This window comes from Microcebus murinus, chromosome 4, assembly GCF_040939455.1.
Source record: "Microcebus murinus isolate Inina chromosome 4, M.murinus_Inina_mat1.0, whole genome shotgun sequence".
Taxonomy (NCBI): domain Eukaryota; kingdom Metazoa; phylum Chordata; class Mammalia; order Primates; family Cheirogaleidae; genus Microcebus; species Microcebus murinus.
In genome coordinates, this window is record NC_134107.1 from 48,863,166 (window position 1) to 48,884,632 (window position 21,467).

A 21,467-nucleotide genomic window follows, 5' to 3' on the forward strand; every position below is an offset into this window, starting at 1 on the left:
TTTTTAATAAAAATTTTTGGCTTATGAATTGGGAGAATGATAAATAATATGTTTAGAATCAAATGACATCTCTCTTATTTGCTCTATTATATAGTAAAAAATTTTAAATATAAATCTCTTTCCTATCAGGAAGTTTAAGCTATAACAAAATGCAATGTATGATTCTGGATTGGACCCCAAGTTTGGAAAAATATCCACAAAAGATATTATTGAAACAATTGGGCTGGGCGCAGTAGCTCACGCCTGTAATCCTAGCACTCTGGGAGGCCAAGGCAGGAGGATTGCTCAAGGTCAGGAGTTTGAAACCAGCCTGAGCAAGAGTGAGACCCTGTCTCTACTAAAATAGAATGAAATTAATTGGCCAACTAAAAATATATAGAAAAAAATTAGCCGGGCATGGTGGCACATGCCTGTAGTCCCAGCTACTCGGGAGGCTGAGGCTGTAGGATTGCTTGGGCCCAGGAGTTTGAGGTTGCTCTGAGCTAAGCTGATGCCACAGCACTCACTCTAGCCTAGCCAACAAAGTGAGACTCTGTCTCAAAAAAAAAAAAAAAAAAAAAGAAAGAAAGAAACAATTGGAAATATTGGAATATGGACTGTAGATTAGATAATAATGTTGTATCAATGTCAAATTTCCTGAATTTTATAACTGTAGTGTATATAAATAAGATAATATCCTTGCTTTTAGGAGATATACACTGAAACAGTAAAGACAAAGGGGCACATACATATAGAGAAGGGGCACGATGTATGTAACTTACCTTCAGTGGTTCAGAAACAAACATTCACAATATATGTGTGTGTATATGTATGATATGTGTATATTTTATATGTACATAGATTTATGTGTGTGCATATATGCGTATATTTATGTACATATATAAGAGAGATTATATATACATGAATGTGTGTATATATACAGGCAGGGGTATATATGTGTATATACATATGTGTGTGTGCATGTGTGTATATATATGAGAGAACAAATATGGCAAAATGTTACCAATTAGTGCTTCTGGATAAAGAGTCTACAGGAAAGCCAGGCATGATGGCAGAAGCCTGTGGTCCCAGCTACTCAGGAGGCTGGGGTGGAAGGATCGCTTGAGCCCAGGAGTCTGAGACCAGCCTGGGCAACATAGCAAGAGATATATTTTTTTCTAAAAAAATTTTTTTAAATAAATAAATAGTTTTAAAAAGAGTCTACAGGGGTTGTATGTATTCTTCATAAAATTTCTCTGTTGGGTTTGACATTTTTTTTTTAAGATTTGAAAAGTTTTATCCATACATTAAATCCAGTTTACAAAAAAAAATTAAACTGGCTAAGCTTTTCCAAAGGAAGAAGTAGCAGCATTTCTACCCCCAGAGGACATCACCAATTGCACAGGAAAGGAAGGAGGATTCCGAGCCTTCTCTGCTGGAGCACTTCCTTCCCTAAGCAGAAGCTGATACAACTTCTGCTCCCTGCCCGGGCCCCCGAGTCTCTGATTCATCTCGACCACCTGGCATCACCAGTTCTCATGCTTGGCTGCATGTTAGAATCACCTGAAAAGCTTGAAAAATGACTGAAGCTTGGGTTCTACCTCCAGAGATTCTGGTTTATTGAGTATGGGGCTAGGGGAGCAGGGTGTGCCCTGGACGTCAGGATTTTTAAAAGCCCTCCAGGTGATATCCCCCCCTGCAGCCAATTTGGAGAAACACTGATCTGTACCAAGTTACGTCCTTTCTGAGCTGAGCTCAGAGCCTGCCGGCGTCCCAGGTGTGCCGTTATCTTCCAGATCTCTGATGTCATTCTTTACTCGGGGAGCATCTCTCCTCTATTAACAGCTTTGCAGTCCCCATCAGGGGCGCGGGGAGTACAGGGTGCTTGGCAGTGCCCATCCTGGAGCCATCCTCGAGACTACCTCTTTGTTTCAGAGGTTCCATAGGCAAGCTCAGCACTAGGGGAGTGGCTGGAGTTTGGGGTGTTGCTGTGTGAAAGAGGCCTTCTGCAAGAGGGAGCAGAGTGGGAAAGAGCTCCGTGTTTTCAGAATCTTTTCTTGCAATTGACAACCCTGTTCTATCCTGATATCCTCCAACAGCCTGGGAAATCCAGGTGTCCCAGGAAACACTTGTCTGCATCCGAAATTGGCAATCAGAGGACAGGTCCCCAAACACCACGCACAGAATGGTCTTTCCTGCAGCTCAGATTTGCTCTTTCCTCCCTTCCCCTCTAAGTCTCTAAGTCCCCTCCTTCTACATTCTTCTAAAGAAAGCTATTTTCACCAGCCTTAGAATGCCAGTCCAGAACAGCCTCTGGCATCACAGAAGGCACCATACAGGTGCTTTTCATCTCTGCCCGCCCTGCTCCCTGTTAAAAGATACGTTTTCAAAGCAAGGGGAGCAAGTTACTCATTCAAATGCTGTTAACAAATAACAGGACTTGGGTGTGTAATCGGTAGTTACTCAACTTTGACGATTTGCCTGGAAGAGTTAAAATTTCTGCTTCACTGGAAATTGGGGGGGAGGCTGTGTCCTTGTGGGAGGAATTTTCAGCCCCTGGAATTTTATGTCTGAGCTCCCTCCCCTGCATCTGAGCTGGAACAGGAGAGATCTAGTGGGAGATTGCAGGAGAGGACGGGTTGGGGACAGTTCTGGGGCCCCCAGGTGTTTAGTTCCTGTGCCAGCAGGCAGGGGCTACTCCCCCCTCACCCACTGTGCCAGCACACACCCGCCAAGACTTGCTGGAGCCCATGTCAGGGGAGCCGGCTTGTAAATTACTCCCTTGCTCATCGTTCCCGGTTGGATGGAATCACAGAAGGTGGAGTGTGGAGGTGCAGCAGCCCAGGCTTCTGCTGGGGGGCTTTGGGGAGGGGCTGATGGATCAGTGAGGACAAGCCACAGCCTCTCAGCAAACCCGGCCCAGAGCCTACCACCGTCTCACCACCACGCTGCCTCGAGGACAGCCCGAGCCAGGAGCTGGGAGACAGGCTCCTCTCCCGCTTCTATTTTCATTATTGCTTTTTCTTTTAATAAATATTTTCTGGCATCCTGTACCATGAGAAGAGGGGACAACAATACCCTCCAGGGAGGTTGCATACAGTCAGCCCCAGAGCCTGTGGGCAGAGCACTGGGGAGAAAAGGGTATGTATAAAATGAAGCTTAAACCCAAAGAGGGTGTGGGGAGGAGGAGGGAAAAGAGGCTGAAGGAGAAAGGACAGGAAGAGAAGAGTCAAGGGTGAGGTTCTCAAATTCTCCTTTTCTGGTGCTGAGAATAGCAGGCTCCCCTGGGGGAAATTCAGTCCCACCCTGGACTTGACCTCCTCAGGCTCCCCAGCCTGCCCCAGGCCACCCACCGACAGGGACTCATAAATTATAGCTTGAGAGTGAATGCATGCAAGACCAACCCAGTGCTTTACATATCTTCCCTTGGGATCTGTTATAGAAGCCAGTCCTTAGTTCCCCGTGATCCTACAACTTGGCATTTTCTGCGTAAATCCCCTTTCACATTTCTCATCTTGGATATAGTTGATATTGATTGACATTTTTGTGATAAAGGTTTAATTAAATTTGCATCTATCTATTGATTTTCGTACCCAGCCTCATTCCAGAAGGGACTAGAGACAGCTTCTGGAGTTCCAGCGTGGTAACGACTTTGTTAAGTGTGGCGTGACGCCCCTCTCACAAACACCGGTGTCCACATCTGCACAATATAGATGACCTTTCTAGTTTAATTGTAAAACAACATACAAAGCACCTAACCCGGCTCCAAGTTTTAAAATATGTGCAGTGTACTTAGTATCTGAAGACACATGAGACAGTATTGGGCATCCTGGTGTGGTGAGTGACAGTCTCCTGCATCTCAGAGCTGTTTGCGACATCCTGGTCTTCCCCAAAAGTATGACCCTCCCAGCATGACACTGACCCTTATGCTGGAGTGTGGATTCAGAGTTTGGGATGGCCAGAAATGTGACCTTCTTGAGTTTCTTTCCTTTGTTAGGTTCAGAGGAACAAAAAAAGAGTTACAAAGGTCGAATTGGAGAGAGGTGTTTTGTTCAAACTGGAGAAGCAGGGGAGGTTGGAGGAGGGGGATTTTCCTTCCTTTGAGGAACCCCTGCAGCGCCCCAGATCTTCCCAATGCATGCCCTTCACAGCCAGACCTGCATCCCATCCCATCCCAGCCCAACTGCAATCCTTCACCAAAACTCAGCAGGGAAGGGCCCAACTTTGTCCTTGGGGGGCTTCTGTAGGACAGCCCACCCTCAGGGGCTCCCACGCCGGGCCGTGGGAACCTGGCAGGCGCCCCTGCCCACATTCGCAGGGGGTGCTTTTGGGCATTGCAACAGGACGACCTTCTCTGTTACCTCTGGGAAACCAGAGAAAGTCCATGTGCGACTCCACCCCGGGATAAGGAGCAGCGCCTTCCCTTTCTGCCAGTGTTTCTGGCAAGAGCTAGTCCCTCCTCAGCTCAAGGGGAGCACAGAAAGGGCATTTTACTCATTTTTGCTGTTGTTTATGAAGTTAAAATGCGTACCTGTCTTCTGAAAACATCTGAAGGGCTTATGCTGCGCACGACGCAGGAGAAGGTATTTCAACATGAGATGAGGCAGCCTCCTTAGCGGGAGCAGAATGCTGCCCTCCCAGCGCCAGAGCAGGGAGGAGGGAGTAACACAGGAGTGTCCCTTCGTGAGTCCTGTCAACACTTGGCATCTGCCATCCCAGTCATTTTTTCACAACGCTATTTTGTAAATGTTGTCACCACCATTTTACAGACATGGAAGCTCAAAGAACTGGAATAAATTGACCAAAGATCCACAGCTAGAATCTGGATTTGAACCCAGGCTGGGCAGAGCCCTCTGCCTTTGCCACTGCACAGTACCCTTCCTCTCCCGTCCCCATCTTTCCTCCCCCAGTCTCCAATTCCACGGCTACTATGGCAAAGCAAGAGACAAATGGACCAAATGGATCTCACCCCTCAGGTGGGCTAAGAAACACAGTGTTTTGCTTTGTTTGAATTGTGAATGCCCATTAATCAGGCAAGTACTGCCCTTACATCTGATCTGCTTCTCACATTCATGAGTTTTGCCCGATCCTGGTGTGCACTTGGGTTTGCAATCCCTTGACTACACCATTTCCACTGAACACGAACAATTTCAGTTCCTTTTTCTTTTGACATCGGTTTGTTTTAGGGCTGCCTAGGAGGCTACGAAGTCCTCTAAGTAGCTTCTAAATTTAACCCATTTATATAGAACTGTTACAAGCCGATTGGAAATGTAGGACAGCGCTCACCAAAGCGCTCACAGTTTTCGTCAGGCTCGAATAGGTGCCGAGCCTCTCCTTAGAAAAACAGGGCCTCGGGAAAGAGCAGAGGAGGCTGTTGGATTATTCTAACAACAACAGCTAAGGTTTACATAGTCCTTTGCTCGATGAAAGACGCAATTCCAGATCACGGGCGTTCAGTGGATGCAGGTTTTCCTGTCTGTAGGAGTCCAAGGTGCCTTGGAGAGGGGCTGGGGCGCAGCCCTAGGGATTGTTGTTTCAAACAAGAATTCCGGAGTCCGCTTGCCCAAGGCTTCTTGGGAGTGGCTCCGGGTCATGGTCCTCAAATTTGGCTCAGAATAAATCTCTTTAAAATTAAAACAACAACAACAACAACAACAAACAAGAATTCAATCCTGCAAAGGCAAGACAAAATGTTGTCTTCCTTTTTAATCTTTCAAAGAGGCAAACCGGACTTATGGAAAGAGCATGCCTTTTAGAAGCTTGTGTACCAGGATCCAAATCCATGTTTTCCCACTTCATAGCTGTGTGACCTTGGACAAGTTACACCAAGTTACATTTTTTAGTCCAGCTTCCTCCTCAGGAAAACGCAGATGAAAATACAGACCTTGCTGGGTGCTCTATGGATTAGAGAAAATATGTGGAACACCCCGTGCTGGACACGCTGGAAGACTCTTTGTAATAGGTCTATTATTGGGAGCAGAAGGCACATGGCACTGCACATCCTGGCCACAGGCTGGCACGGCAGGTCTTTGAATAACATCCTTCCGTTCACCACCGTTTCATTATAACATTAATGAGAAAAATATCGATTTCCAGCCAGGGTCACCGTCTGTGTGGAGTTTGCATTTTCTCCCCATGTCTGTATGTGTTTTTCCCGGGGACTCCAGTTTCCTCCCTCACCCCAGAGCCGTGCACGTCAGGTGAACTGGCGTGTCTCCGTGGTCCCAGTGGGGCTGGGTGTGCATGTGGGCGCGCCCTGCCAGGGAATGGCCTCCTGTCCCGGCCGGGCCCCTCCCTCCTGCGCCCAGAGCTGGCCATCTGCAACCGTGAACAGGAGTAAGCAGGGAAACATTAATCTGTCATCAGTGGACATACAGCTCACATTTGTTTCAGTGTTTAACATCAGAAGTGCGTTGGGTCTTTAGAAGTCTGGTGATGTTTTTGTGACCAGAAATATGCCGTGGGAACTTAACTCTTGCTTCTACCCATCAGCCTGTGGGCAAATGGGTTCCGTCATATGTCGTTCCCCTTAAAGTCACAGTTCCAAAGAACCTGTGGACCCAGTTAAGCGAGGACGGGCTGGACTGTCAAGATCAAAGAAGCTGCCCTAATTCAGAATGGATGGACAGGCTTCACAAGGTAGCAAGTGCCACGCGGCACCTCGCTTGACGTGCGGCTCGGGAGTGTCATATTTTCGGTTTTCTATGATTAAAAACAACCACCAACTGTCCCCCCGCCCCCGCTCTGCGACACCTCTGTCCCCCGCCTTCCTGCACAGAAACAGCCAGAAAAGCCAGCCTCAAACCCCAGCTGCTTGGGCGAGACGCCGTCAAGTGGCAGTTTGCTGCCCCCTGCTGTCCCTGTGGAGAACTCCCTGGGAGGCGGCTTTGGGCAGCGCGGCCAGACTAAAAACATGCAATGAGCAGCGGTGCCCAGGAGAGGTAGGCTACCGCTCTCACATGGTGGTGGTGTTCACCAGGGACTCAGGGGTTGGGGGGTAGACCCACATCTGAGGGATGCGGTGAGCACTGTGGAGGGGAAGGGCATACCTCTAACCCTTGCTAGGGAGAAGCAAAGATATAAAATGTGACAACAACAACAAAAATACCTAATTTTGGAGTAGGGATGTGGATGGGGGAGAGTGAAGGGGCATGTGTTTGTTGTTTTTGTCCTATATATTTTTTTCTAGTTTGATTTTATATAAGATATCTTCTGTAATTTTTTTAAATTATAGTTTTTAACAAAATTAAAAAAAAGGTAGGACCGGGACCAGCCACACATATGAGGGATCCTGTGACAAATGAAAATGTGAGGCGCCTTGTTTAGAAGCGTGTTAAGAATTTTAAGACAGCAAAGCTGTGGGCACTGCCGAGGGCCGTGCCCTGGGCCCCACGTGCCCCACGCCCTGCAGCGGCCTGCGCTCGTCAGGCCCTGCTCCTGACATTAAACTTCTGGGTCCATGCGTAGCCTCAGTAGCTCCAGGGTGGAATTCAAGTTTAGTGGAATATGTCTGGGGAGTGGAGCTGGAGGCAGCTCCTCCTTTAATAAGCCAGACTGCGGCCGGGCGCTGTGGCTCACGCCTGTAATCCTAGCTCTTGGGAGGCCGAGGCGGGCGGATTGCTCAAGGTCAGGAGTTCAAAACCAGCCTGAGCAAGAGCGAGACCCCGTCTCTACTACAAATAGAAAGAAATTAATTGGCCAACTGATATATATATAAAAAAAAAAATTAGCCGGGCATGGTGGCGCATGCCTGTAGTCCCAGCTACCCGGGAGGCTGAGGCAGAAGGATCACTCAAGCCCAGGAGTTTGAGGTTGCTGTGAGCTAGGCTGACGCCACGGCACTCACTCTAGCCTGGGCAACAAAGCGAGACTCTGTCTCAAAAAAAAAAAAAAAAAATAAGCCAGACTGGGGGAACACGTTTCTCTCGGCTGTGACGCCCTCGTGTCACAAATCTCGTCTCTTTTCCGCTCACTTACTATTGGAGTTGGAGGGATTTTTTTAAAAAAATAGTACTGCTCGTCCTGGCTTTGGGAACCACTCCCGACTCAGGAGTTAGAGATGAAAATATCACTTTATTACAGAATAGGCTTCATTAGAGAGCAGAGCTTACCTGAAGAGTGTGTTAAAATTCACTCCCAAATCCCACCAGGAGAGATCCGCCCAAGTGAGAATGGGGGCCGACTGCTGTCCCCCACTAAACAGGTACTGCAGCACATTTCCATGGGGTCGGGGGTGAGGAGCAGAGCGAGATTCCAGGAGGATTTAGGGGAAAAAATGCCCAAATCCCTCCCTGTGGTGAGCAGTGGGGAGTAAGTGTCCCCCCCCCATGTTGGTCGGAGCTGGCTAGGAAAAGAGACCCCCACCTCGAATATTTACAACAAAGGAAATCTGATGCAGGGACTTGGTGGAGAGGCTGAGAAGTGAAAGCCCAAGACTAGCAGGAATAAAAAGTCACTCCCACGTTTAGGGCAAAGAAGCGAAGGGATCCCCAGACACCCAGGCCAGATCACTGGTAGGAGCTGGAACCATGGAGGGTCCCTCTGCCGGGAGCTGGAGCCGTGAAGGAAACAGCTGCTGCCGGAGGCACCACCTGAGATGGAGAGGAAGGGGATGATGCCTTGGCTTCTCCTTTCTTCCCACCCTTAATCTCCTGCCAGAACCTTCCACTGACCACGCTCAGCCAAAAGGGAGCTGACACAGGAACCTGGACAAGACGGGCAACAGGGATTAGTCTCTCTGCATCCCAGAGGAGGGGACAGACAAGGAGTGGATATGAGCGCAGAAGATCCAGAGCTCTCTCCTCACGGTGACACATGCAAAGGGCTCCCACTGCTTGGTGGATAAAAGTAAACTCCTCTCCATGCCTTGCAAGGAACCACACTTCCTGCCACTCCCTGTTTCTGGCACTGTCAGGTTATTTCACACTTCTCGGCCCTTAGCCTTGCTTCCTCTCCCTTGAACGCCCATGGCCACGTCATCAGGGCTCTCATTTTCCTCCTGTTTTCTCTCTTCTCATTTCTTTTCTTTTCTTTTTTATGAGACAGAGTCTCGTTTTGTTGCCCGGGCTAGAGTGAGTGCCATGGCGTCAGCCTAGCTCACAGCAACCTCAAACTCCTGGGCTCAAGCAATCCTGCTGCCTCAGCTTCCTGAGTAGCTGGGACTACAGGGATGCACCACCATGCCCGGCTCCTTTTTTCTATATATATTTTTAGTTGGCCAATTAATTTATAGTAGAGACAGGGGTCTCGCTCTTATTCAGGCTGGTTTCGAACTCCTGACCTTGAGAAATCCGCCCACCTCGGCCTCCCAGAGTGCTAGGATTACAGGCGTGAGCCCAGCTCTTCTCATTTCTTTTCTACGCAGCATTCTTCTCTCTGCTCCATGCTTCTCCTTTTTTCTTTCCCCTCTTTTCTTCTTCTCCTTTCTTACCCAATTTTTCTATTTTCCATTCTCTTTCCGTCCTTACCTCTTTCTTTCCTACCTATTAATGACTAGATTGAAGTCAAGGTTTTTATGTGTGTCAGCTGTTTTTGGTTTCCAGTAAATATTTCTTTACAACCAGCTGCTAAAACATAAGGTAACCACTGACCCCTCATCCCTGCCTCTACACCTAGGAAGCCCCATATCCAGATGTAGCAATAAAAGCAATCCAAATTTTCTTTACCAAGCCACTAGATGTCATATTGATTTCACAGCAGAATTGGGAAGCCCATGCAAGAGCTCAAAACTTGCAAAATGAAAAAAAAAAAAGAAGAAAAAGAAGCATCTAAATACTCCAAAAAAGAAAAAAAGGCATCTTACTATTTGCTTTAACACATCATTGTCAGACTTTTGCTTACAGCAATGACTGGATACGCTTTTACTGGGTGGACATAGTACAAAATGCAACTACCAAAAGCCCTGGAGAGTGAACTGAGAAGGCAGATTCTGGTGGGAAGTCCATGCACAAAGGAGAGATATTATAGGAATTGAGCTCCCCATTTCTGCTGTTTTTAGCACTGGGGAAGGCACTGTCAGTGTTGTGAGAGCCAGTGTTAGTGCTGGTGGAAAAACAGCCATCTCTTTAGTGCATGAAATCAAGGCAACTACATCTGCCAAAGGGAAAAGAGGCAGTTCTGGAAGAGAAAGAGCCAGAAAAGAGATCCTCAAATTTTATCTGCTTCCATCTCTGGCTGACCCCAAACCAGTGACACACAAAGCAGCTCCAAAACATCTCAGCTAAAAACAAAAGTCTAAAAGAGATTGCAGATGTTGCCCATGGAACAGTCTGCATTTAGAGTTCAATCAAGAAAAATGCCCCCTGAAACAAAAGAAATAGCACTTATTAGAGAAAAATATCAGCATGAAGAGCCTCCACATATTAACATTTATAGTGTGTGCAATCCAAAGTTACCCAAAGTATGAAGAACTAGAAAAAGTGGGACCCATTCTCAAGGGAAAAGACTGTCATCCAAGACCAACTCCAAGATGACCTAGTTATTGAAATTATCAACCAAAAATTTTAAAGCAGCTGTAGAAGTAGTCTCATGTCTTAAAACCTACCGTGTGCATCACATTTAATGGCAAAGGTCTGGATTTGTTTCTTCTAACATTAGAAACAAGGCATGGGTACTCACTTTCACAACTTATGTTTAATTTTGTGCTGAGGTCCTGGACAGTTCTTTAAGGAGAAACAAAAAGAAGAAAAAGCAATAAAAGGCATACACATTGGAAAGGGAATATGTATGACACAATAGAGTCACACATATTCAGCAGGCTTGGGGGGAAAGCTATGGACATTTATGAGGGGAGTCGAGTGCACGTACAATGAGTAAACAGTCTAAATTCGCAGATGACAAGGTCATATAACGCTTCAAAAAAGCAACTAGAATATGTGAATTTATCAAGATTATAGGACACAAAATCAATATGCAAAAGTCAACCGAATTTCTGTATATTTACAATGAAAAATTCAAAATGGAATTTTTAAAAACTTTATTTACAGTAGCCTCCAAAATATTTTTTTAAAAAGAAATTGACTGGCCGGGCGCGGTGGCTCATGCCTGTAATCCTAGCTCTCTGGGAGGCCGAGGCGGGCGGATTGCTCGAGGTCAGGAGTTCGAAATCAGCCTGAGCAAGAGCGAGACCCCGTCTCTACTATAAATAGAAAGAAATTAATTGGCCAACTAATATATATACAAAAAATTAGCCGGGCATGGTGGCGAATGCCTGTAGTCCCAGCTACTTGGGAGGCTGAGGCAGGAGGATTGCTTGAGCCCAGGAGTTTGAGGTTGCTGTGAGCTAGGCTGACGCCACGGCACTCACTCTAGCCTGGGCAACAAAGCGAGACTCTGTCTCAAAAAAAAAAAAAAAAAAAAAAAAAGAAATTGACAGAGGTAACCCAAGTGTCCATCCACAGATGAATGGGTAAACAAAAGGTAGTATATAAATACAATGGAATATCATTTAGCCTTAAAAAGGAAAAGATATCCTGACACATACTACAACATGGATGAACCTTGAGGATAGTATGCTAAGTGAACTAAACCAGTGACCAAAGGACAAATACTGCATGATTCCATATATATGCAATACCTAGAGCAGTCAAATTCCTAAAGATAGAAAGTAGCGTGGTGGGTGCCAGGGGCTGGGATAAGAAGGGAATGGGGAGTTATTTTTTAATGAGTATAGAGTTTTAGCTTTGCAGACAAAAAGAGTTTTGTTATGGATGTATGGTGAAGATGATTGCACAACAACATAAATGTAATTAGTGGGGGGGAGGGCATTTATTGAAACCTTAAAATCTGTACCCCCATAATATGCCGAAATAAAAAAATGTAATTAATGCCACTGAACTGTACACTTAAAAATGGCTAAGGTGGTAAATTTTATGTTATGTGTATTTTATCACAATTTTTTTCAAAAAGGTTTCCAGTTGGACTTTAAAATGTCAGGCAATTAAAAGTAGTTATGCTTAAAACTTAATTTAAAAAAAATTGACAAAGGTATTCTAAAATGTGTATTTAGACAAAGGACCTAGAATAGCAAAAACAATTTTAAGAAAGAAGGACAAGATTGGAAGACTTGAACTACCAAAATTTGAGACTTACCATCAAGATAACAATAATCACAACAGTGTGTTATTGGCAAAAGGACAGACCTATAGATCAATGGAACAGAATAAGAAGTTTGTTTACTTACTTATTTATTTATTTATTTATTTTTGAGACAGAGTCTTACTCTGTTGCCCAGGCTAGAGTGTTGTGGCTTCAGCCCAGCTCACAGCAACCTCCAATTCCTGGGCTCAAGTGATCCTCCTGCCTTAGCCTCCCAAATAGCTGGGACTATAGGCACCATGCCTGTTTCTACTTTTTTAGTTGCCTGGTTAATTTTTTCTGTTTTTAGTAGAGATGGGGTCTTGAACTCCTGACCTCAAGTGATCCTCCCGCTTGGGCCTCCTGGAGTGCTTGTACTACAGGGCGTGAGCCACTGGGCCTGGCCTGAATAGGAAATTTAAAAACACACCTACACTTTCATGGTCAATTGATTTTCAATAATGGTGTCAAGGTAATTTGATGGGGAAAGAACAGTCTTTTCAATAAATAGCGCTAGAACAACTGGAGATAGACACATACATACAGAGAGAGATGTATCCATCATATGCATATATTATATAAGTTATATATATAAAACTTCAACCCCTGTTTCATATTGTCATCTAAAAGACCACCAGGATGGCTACACAGTAGAAAGGAGAGCTTTATTGGTGATAGCAGTTTGCAAACTCAGAAGAGACAGTCCGTGGCATACACCAAAGGTGCTCTCTCTTGAAAGAGGGACAGGGCAGTTTGGTGTTTATGCCTCACAGGCCTATCTTACACGACAGAGTGAGCAGGTTTGGGTGGGGGAAGCTAGAGACATTTATGAGGGGAGTAGAGATGTTGACTTTGAGGTAGAGTTTTGGCATTAAAATGAGGTGAAATTTGGCTTTTTATGTCAAAAGGTGTACATTGTCTGTAGGTTGGCAAAAATTGGCTTAAGGTCTGCAACTGCTTATCAGGGAAGAATGTTTATAAGGTCAGCCCTCTATCCAATCAGAGTTGTAGAGGTCTGGGTTGTAAATTAGAGTTGGAAAGGGAGTTTGATAATTTGCCCAGTAGCTCCCACTGTTAAAGACTTTAGGAAGAGTGTGTTTTTTCTTGTAGCCTTAGGAATTTAGGAAGTTGTCTTCCCAGCTAAGGCCTGAACCCTTGACCCATACTTTTGTAACTTTTGTTTCCTTAACCTTAGGGCCCATCTTAGTTGATAAATAGGCATTTATTTTGGTCTCTTAGATGACAATATCATATCATATGATATACATATATCAATCCAATAGTTTAAATGGATCATAAACCTAAATGTAAGAACTAAAGCTGTAAGACTTCTAGAAGAAAACCTAGGAAAATAACCTTGTGGCACTGGATCAGGCAAACTGCTGTTTATTTCTTTTTTTTTTTTTTTTTTTTTTGAGACAGAGTCTCGCTTTCTTGCCCAGGCTAGAGTGAGTGCCGTGGCGTCATCCTAGCTCACAGCAACCTCAAACTCCTGGGCTCAAGCGATCCTCCTGCCTCAGCCTCCCGAGTAGCTGGGACTACAGGCACGAGCCACCATGCCCGGCTGATTTTTATATTATATATATTAGTTGGCCAATTAATTTCTTTCTATTTTTATGGTAGAGACGGGGTCTCGCTCAGGCTGGTTTTGAACTCCTGACCTTGAGCAATCCGCCCGCCTCGGCCTCCCAGAGTGCTAGGATTACAGGCGTGAGCCACCGCGCCCGGCCTGCTGTTTATTTCTTAAACAGGGCACAAAAAGTACAAATCACACAAGAAAAAACATAAAATAGGCTTCATCAGGATTAAAAGCTTTTGTTTCTCAAATAACAAGAGTCGAGAAAACAAAAAGACAAGCCACAGATTGTGAGAAAATATTGGCAAGACATCTATGTGAGAAAAGTTTTCTACCCAGATCATATAAAGAACTCTTAAAATGCAACAATAAAAAGAGATGCATAGTAAATAATGAGCAAAGGATATGAGCAATCACTTCATAAAAGAAGATATATTAGTAGCCAATAAACACATGAAAAGATGCTCAACTTTACTAACCATTCAACAAAGTTCAAATTAAAACCACAATAAAATACCATTACATATCCACTAGAATGGCTAAATTAAGCACATTAATTCTATAGAAGTATCTTACATTGCTGGAGGCAGTGGAAAGCAGTACAATCAGGCTGGAAAACAGAATGACAATGTCTTTCCTATAAAGTTAAAGATACATTTACCAATGACCAACAATCTCCCTCCTAGAGAAATGGAAACTTATGTTCTCTAGGAACATAAATGGAAATTTATGTACAAAGATTTGTACATAAATGCTCATAGCAGCATTATTTATCACAGACAAAATTTGGAAATAATCCAAATGTCCATCAACTGGTGGATAGATACATTTTGGTATATTTATACTATGGGAAAAGGAATTAACTATTATTACATAAAACATTATGGATAAATTTCAAACATGTTAAGTGAAAGGAGTCAAATAGGAAGAGAACTACATGCTGTATGAGTCTATTTATATGAAGTTCTAGAAAAGGCAATATTACAGGGACAGAAAACGTATCAGTGCCTACTTGAGGCTGGGAGTCCAGGGAGGGGATTGGTTGTATAGGGGCAAAGAGAAAGCTTCCTCTTCCCTCTGAAAGTTTGCTGAGAATCACCAGCAAGAGGTAGAGTAATAGGAGAAATGGCATACAAATTTATATAATGCACACATGCAGCCTTCAGAATGAAGACTGGACCACCCAGCAAGAGGGAAGCTCATATACATCTTGAGGTTACAGAAAGAATGGGGGTTTGGATCCTGACAAAACAGGTGATGGGATGGGAGGAAGGGGAAGGGTGCAGAGTTCTGTTGAGAGGCAATAAATGATTACTATGGAGCATAAATGGATCTAGGAATGGAGATTGATTTGTAAACAGTTCTCTTTGGAATTTGAATGAGTCTGAAAATAGACATTATCTTGTAAAAGGGTGTGTTCAGATGTGGTTACATTCTTGGTCACCTTTTCTATAATGGATAATGAGATAACAGGGAGAAGAAAAAACAAGTTATTCTCCTTGGTGGGTTTGGATCTTAGGCAGATAAAGGCCTATGTTAAGGGAAAGATAGTGTGTGGGGGATGGAGGAGAGAAGGTCAGATACCCCAAGGCTAGAAGGTCAGAAATACCCTGAGGCTTCTTCAGTTCAGTGTGTCAAAGCACCATATTTTGGGGTCTCAGTTTCTGAGCCTCAGCAATTGCAAAGGGGTATGGGAAGCTTTTGGGAGGTGATGGATATGTTATATATCTCGATTGTGGTGATGCTTACATGACTGTATACAGTTGCCCAAATCCATAAGATGAAATTACTTAAAATGAATGTATTTTACTGTATTATACATTATTACCTCAATAAAGCTGGAAAAAGTAAACAACAACAACAAAATTACAGCCAATGGGCTCTTCTTCATGGTTACAAGATACTGGATCCGTATTTTCAAGTGTCCTTTGTACTCATATCATGATCCATTATATAAATAAACCACAATTTATTGATAATATTTATTACTACTAAATATTAATATTTATTATATTTATTAATAATAAATCATAATTCTACTGTTGCTGAACATATACAATGTTTCTATATTCTTTCTTTTCTGATTGGACCAATGGGTGCAATAGATGTACATATTTTTGGAGTACATGTGATATTTTGATACATTCATACAATGTATAATGACCATATTAGGATAATTGAGATATTCATCACATAAACATTTATCATTTCTCTATTCTGGAAACATTTGAATTATTCTGACATGTTATTTTGCATCCAGCAACATGCTAAATTTACTTCCAAATTCTAGCAATATATTTGTATATTCTTTTTGATTTTCCACGTATACAAGTTTATCACCTAAGAATAATGATAGATTAGATTCTCATCCTTATGTTTTGGGGTTTTTGTTTTGTTCTTTTTGTTTTGTTCTGTTTTGCCTTACTATACTGTCTAGAACATATTGAGTAGAGGTAGATGTGGTAAAAATTGGCATTCTTGTCTTATTTCCCAACATCAAAAGACATATTTTCACTGCAAGCTTATTAAATTTTTTTTTTTTTGGTAGATACCCTTTACCAGTTCAGATCAGCTTCTTGTAGCCCTAATTTGCCAAGAAGTCTAAAAAATATCATGAGTAAACATTGTTGTTTAGGCTTAAACAATAAGCATTTATTTCTCGCAGTTCTGGAGGTGGAGAGGTCCAAGATCAAGGTGCTGGCAGATTCCATGTCTGTTGAGCATGTCTTCTTGGTTTGCAGGTGGTCTCCTTCTTGCTGTATCCTTACATGGTGGAGAGAGAGAGGGAGGGCTCAATGCACAATAATTGCATTGTGGTCAGAGAATACTGTATGTATTGTAGTGATCCTTTGAAATATCTCTTCTTATTATTAGGGTACCAATCCCATCATAGGGTCCCCATCTTCATGACCTCATCTAATCCTAATCACCTTCCAAAGGCTCTCCCTCCAAATGTCATCACGTTGGGCATTAGGGCTTCCACATACAAATTTGTCAGGAAGGCGGGGGAAGGGAAGGACACAAATATTCAGTCCATAGCAGACATTTAATTTATTTAGATGCATCTGTCTTCATCTATAGAGATGATCTATGATTTTTCTCCTTTCATTTGTTAATATGAATTACATGGGTTGACTTTCTAATGTTAAATCAACCTTGCATTCCTGGAATCAACCCCATTTTGTCATCATGCATTATGCTTTATATATTATACACTTACACTCAAATTGCTAATATTTTGTCAATTTTATGGACATGAGATTAGCCTATAATTTTCCTTTTTCATATTATTCTTGTTGATTTGCTAGCCTTATCAAATAAATGTCTCTTTTGACTGTGAAGTGGTAGTCAATATAGTAACACATCACATCACATTGAGTTGGATTTCCCTTGCTTTACTTCCATTTTTTTCTCCTTTATACTGCCATGAATTTAAATCTCTCAAATAAAGTATTAACATCTTAATCCTTGCCTCAGGCTCTGCTTTCTAAAAGACCTAAGTTAAGACTAGAATTGTCTCCTTTGTTCTATACATTGGAGTAGTTTATGCAACATTGCAGGAATTTGTTAATTTTTTTTTTTTTTTTTTTTTTTTAGAGACAGGATCTTGCTCTATTGCCCAGGCTCAAGCTCACTGTAACCTCAAACTCCTGGGCTCAAATGACCCTCCCACCTCAGCTTCCCAAGCAGCTAGGAATATAGGCAGGCACTAGCATACCTGGCTATTTTATTTTTGGGATAAAGACAGGGTCTTGCTATGTTGCCTAGGCTGGTCTTGAACTCCTGGCCTCAAGTGATCCTCCTACCTTGGCCTCCCAAAGTGCTGGGATTATAAGCATGAGTGACTGTATCAGGCCAGATTTTGTCATTTTAAAGTTTGATAGAGCTTGTAAACCATATAGGCCTGGGTTCTTCTGTGTAGAAATTTGAAAACTACTGTTTCATTTTAATGATTTTTAGACTATTCAGTTTTTCTACATCCTCATGATACAATTTTCATAAGTTAGTTTTCTAAGATCTCACCATTTTATTTATACTAAAAAATTAGCATAAAGTTTATAATAATATACTTTTATTATCTATTTTATTATACTTTTACTAATATCTATAGGGTTTGTAGTGATGCTCCCATTTTATTCCTGTTATTGTTGTTTCAGTTCTCTATTTTTCAGTCTTGCCAGGGTTTTATTAGTATTTTTTAAGATTTAGATTTTTATTAGTATTTTTTAAGAACCACATGTTGACTTTGTTTACCTCTGTCGTGTTTGTTTTCTACTTCCTTAGCTTGCTCTTTATTAGTTCCTTTGGTGTTGTGTGTGTTTATTCTTTTAACTTCATGTATTGAATGCCTACCTCAATTTTAGTCTTTCTTCTGTTCTAATATGAATGTTTCTAAGCATGTCAGTCTATATGTTTTCTAAATACTGCCTTAGCTGCATCCCACACATATTTTAATAGGTAGTATTCCTTTAACATACAGCTTTAAATATTTCTTAATTACCATGACTTATTTTTCTCATGAATTAGAAATGTGTGTATTAATCCCCAAATATATGGAGCTTTTCCTATGTATAATGACCACTTTCCTTGTGGTCAGAGAATACTGTATTTATTGTAGTGATCCTTTGAAATATATTCAGACTTAATTTGCAAGTATATGGTTTTCATATTATACTATATGTGATTAAAAAATATGAATTTGACAAATTTGGGGATGTAGCATAAATACACAGCACACACATGCATATATGCATATGTAAAGTATTTCAAATTTTCTACATATGTCTGGTATTTGCTTCATTAAATACTGAGAGAGACATTTGTTTGGTATGATTTTGGATTTTTTTTTTTTTTTTGCCGTTCTCTCATTTTTGTCTCATATCTTTTATGGCAATTTTATGATGTGCATATCAATTTACAATTATTTTGTAATAATTTAACCTTTTATCACATTAAGCAACTTTTTTTTTTTTAGGGTCTCATTCTGTCACCCTGGCTAGAGTGCAGTGGCATCATTGTAGCTCACTGCAGCCTCAAACTCCTGGGCTCAAGCGATCCTCCTGCCTCAGCCTCTGGAGTAGCTAGGACTACAAGTGCACACCACGACACTCAGCTAATTTTTCTATTTTTAGTAGAGTTGAGGGTCTTGCTCTTGCTCAGGCTGGTCTCAAACTCTTGAGCTCAGATGACCCTCCCACCTTGGCCTCCCAGAGCACCAGGATTACAGGTGTGAGTCACCGGCACCTGGCCCTTCATCTCTATTAATGCTCCCAAATAAACTTTGCACTTGAGTCCTCTTTCAGGGTCTCATTTGGAGCAGAACCTAAATCAAGGCAGTTTGCCCCCTTGGTATGCTGTGGCACCACAATAACTAAGACTCCCACCTGTGAATTGGTATTGGGTCCATGAGAAAGGAATGCACTGATTTATGCAATCTCTAGCATGACAGAGAGATGGGGTAGTGCTAATTACAAGGATTGTGGAATAGTTTGGTTGTTGCTAAGCATAATCAGTGCAAGGATGGAAGCAAGTGTCATGTTCAACTCAGGGCGGGGTGTAAAAGAACCCCCCAGAAGCATTTGAAGTGACCCTGGAGGGGTCATACAGCTGGAGGACAGACTGTGCTAAAAATCAAACCAGAGGACAGCTGGAGAACAGACTATGCTAAAAATCAAGCCAGAAAGTACAAATTAAACTGAATTGACAGCTCTTGCAAGTCTCCTGTTAAAGATAGGGACTAACAGGTGCAGTGTGGGCCCCTGAAACATGCAGTGGGGACATTGGGGTGGAAATGTCAACTCCTCTGAACCTCAGATTTCTCTGAACCCTCCCGGCCAGCAGCCATCCCTGCCTGGAAACCATGTCCAGGCCTTCGTTGAAAGGGACATCTCCCAAGATGAAGTGCTTGTCTCCCCAATATCTGGTCCACCTCTTCTCATTGCTTCTAGACAAGTTACAAAGGTAAAGCCTCAGCATGGTCCAACCGGGGAAGCTGGGTCCTTGCTTGAGGAAAAGAGCTACAGGATTTGGCTCATCTGTACTAGCCAAAAGAGACACAGGAATTGGCTAGTCTACTCTTCTCGGCAGGAATTGGGAGAACATGTCTGGGAATAAGTCATACGGACATGAAACTGGGCTACATTAGGAATGCTTATTAGTACATGGGATGATGCTCTTCTACAATGTGGGATTTAATCTCCTGTTGGAAACCTGGAGCTGATCCTAGAGTACTGCTGGACAGCTCCTTGAAGCCCGACAAAACAATGTCTAGTGTACAAGAAGTGGAGGTGTAGAACTGCCTTGGCAGAGTACTGAGGCAGGGCTCAGAGTCCAAAGAGGCAATGCTCCTGGGGTGGATTTATAATTTAAGACCAGAAGCCCCACCACTTATGTGCCGAAGACACTCCCTTCCCTAAAATGACAATGCATGCACTAGTGAGCCCCAACACTGTTGAGAAACTCTGGTGGATGGCAGGCCAGGGTTAATAATGGGAAATACTGATACGGAATTGCTCTCCCTTGTGTGAATACAGATGATAGGATTCTGCAACAGCAGAGGCCAGGTGGCAGCACTTAGCTGTCACAGGCAACTGGCGTTAACAGGCAGCAAGGAATGGCGGCCAAGGCGTGCAGCCCCGCGGGGACCTGTGGAGATGGCTAAGTACATGTGGCAAGATAGGGACAAGAAAGATGGACAGCCATCAGAGGTGTTGCTTGTCTTAATTACAAAGTATCAAGATCAGATGAGCAGCTGGTCAGCTGCTGCAATAAAAAAATCATTACCCACCCTTTCCAGACCTAAGCCTATTGTCAGACCCACTGACCCCTGATAAGGGGAGGCTGGGGCACTTAAAGAAGGATACTATGATGTCACATGAGGGTATTAAAGGGACCTATAACCACTTGCCAGAATATCTACACACCTAGGAAAGGGAAACATGATCATCTTTTTAGGACTGTTGGACATAGAACCTTGCTGTTTGGCTTAAGATGGGAGTTGGTTAGTTTTTGTTTTTTGGTAAAGGGGCAGATAGCAATTATTTTAGGTTTTGTGGGTTATAGGGTCTTTTTACAATTAATCAACTTTGCTATTGTAGTGTGAAAGCAGCCACAGACAATAAGTGAACAAATAATAGTAGCTATGTGCCCATAAAACTTTATTTACAAAAATAGGCCAGATTTGACCCACGGGCCATAGTTTCCTGACCTCTCGCCTTGGATATGGTCAATTCTCATAAAATTCCATGCATGTGTACTTGAAAATGATGTATAGTATCCAATTGCTGGGTTCATTACTTTGTATTTTGCAAATTAGAACGGCATATTAAGCTGTCGAAATCCTCTATATCTGACTTTTCTAACTGCTTTATCTATAACTGAATGAGATTAGTTGTTTAAAACCCTCTTGCTATGGTCATTTGTTAAATTTTGCTTTATACAATTTGAAGTTCTTGTTATTAGGTGCATACAAACTTAGCATCTTTATTCTTCCTTGTTAATTATAATAAAATGTGCATTATCTTAAAAGTAATACTGATTCACTCTAGTAGTAATTTTTGCCTTGAGCTGTACTAGTTTGAGATTAATATAGCTGCATCAACTTTATTTTGGTGTTTTGATGGGGTGTGTATATATATATGTATGTATTTTTTTTCAATCTTTCTATGCCATTATATTTTAGTTGGTTCCTTACCAGTAGCACAGAACACAAATCATTAATCTGAGCTTCTTGGAAACCAAAGCAAATGGGAGATTTACTGACTGAAAAGACGCAGCCAAGTCATTGGCAGCCCATGTGCTAATTGTGATGACCTAAATAAACTTGAGCAGGGTCATC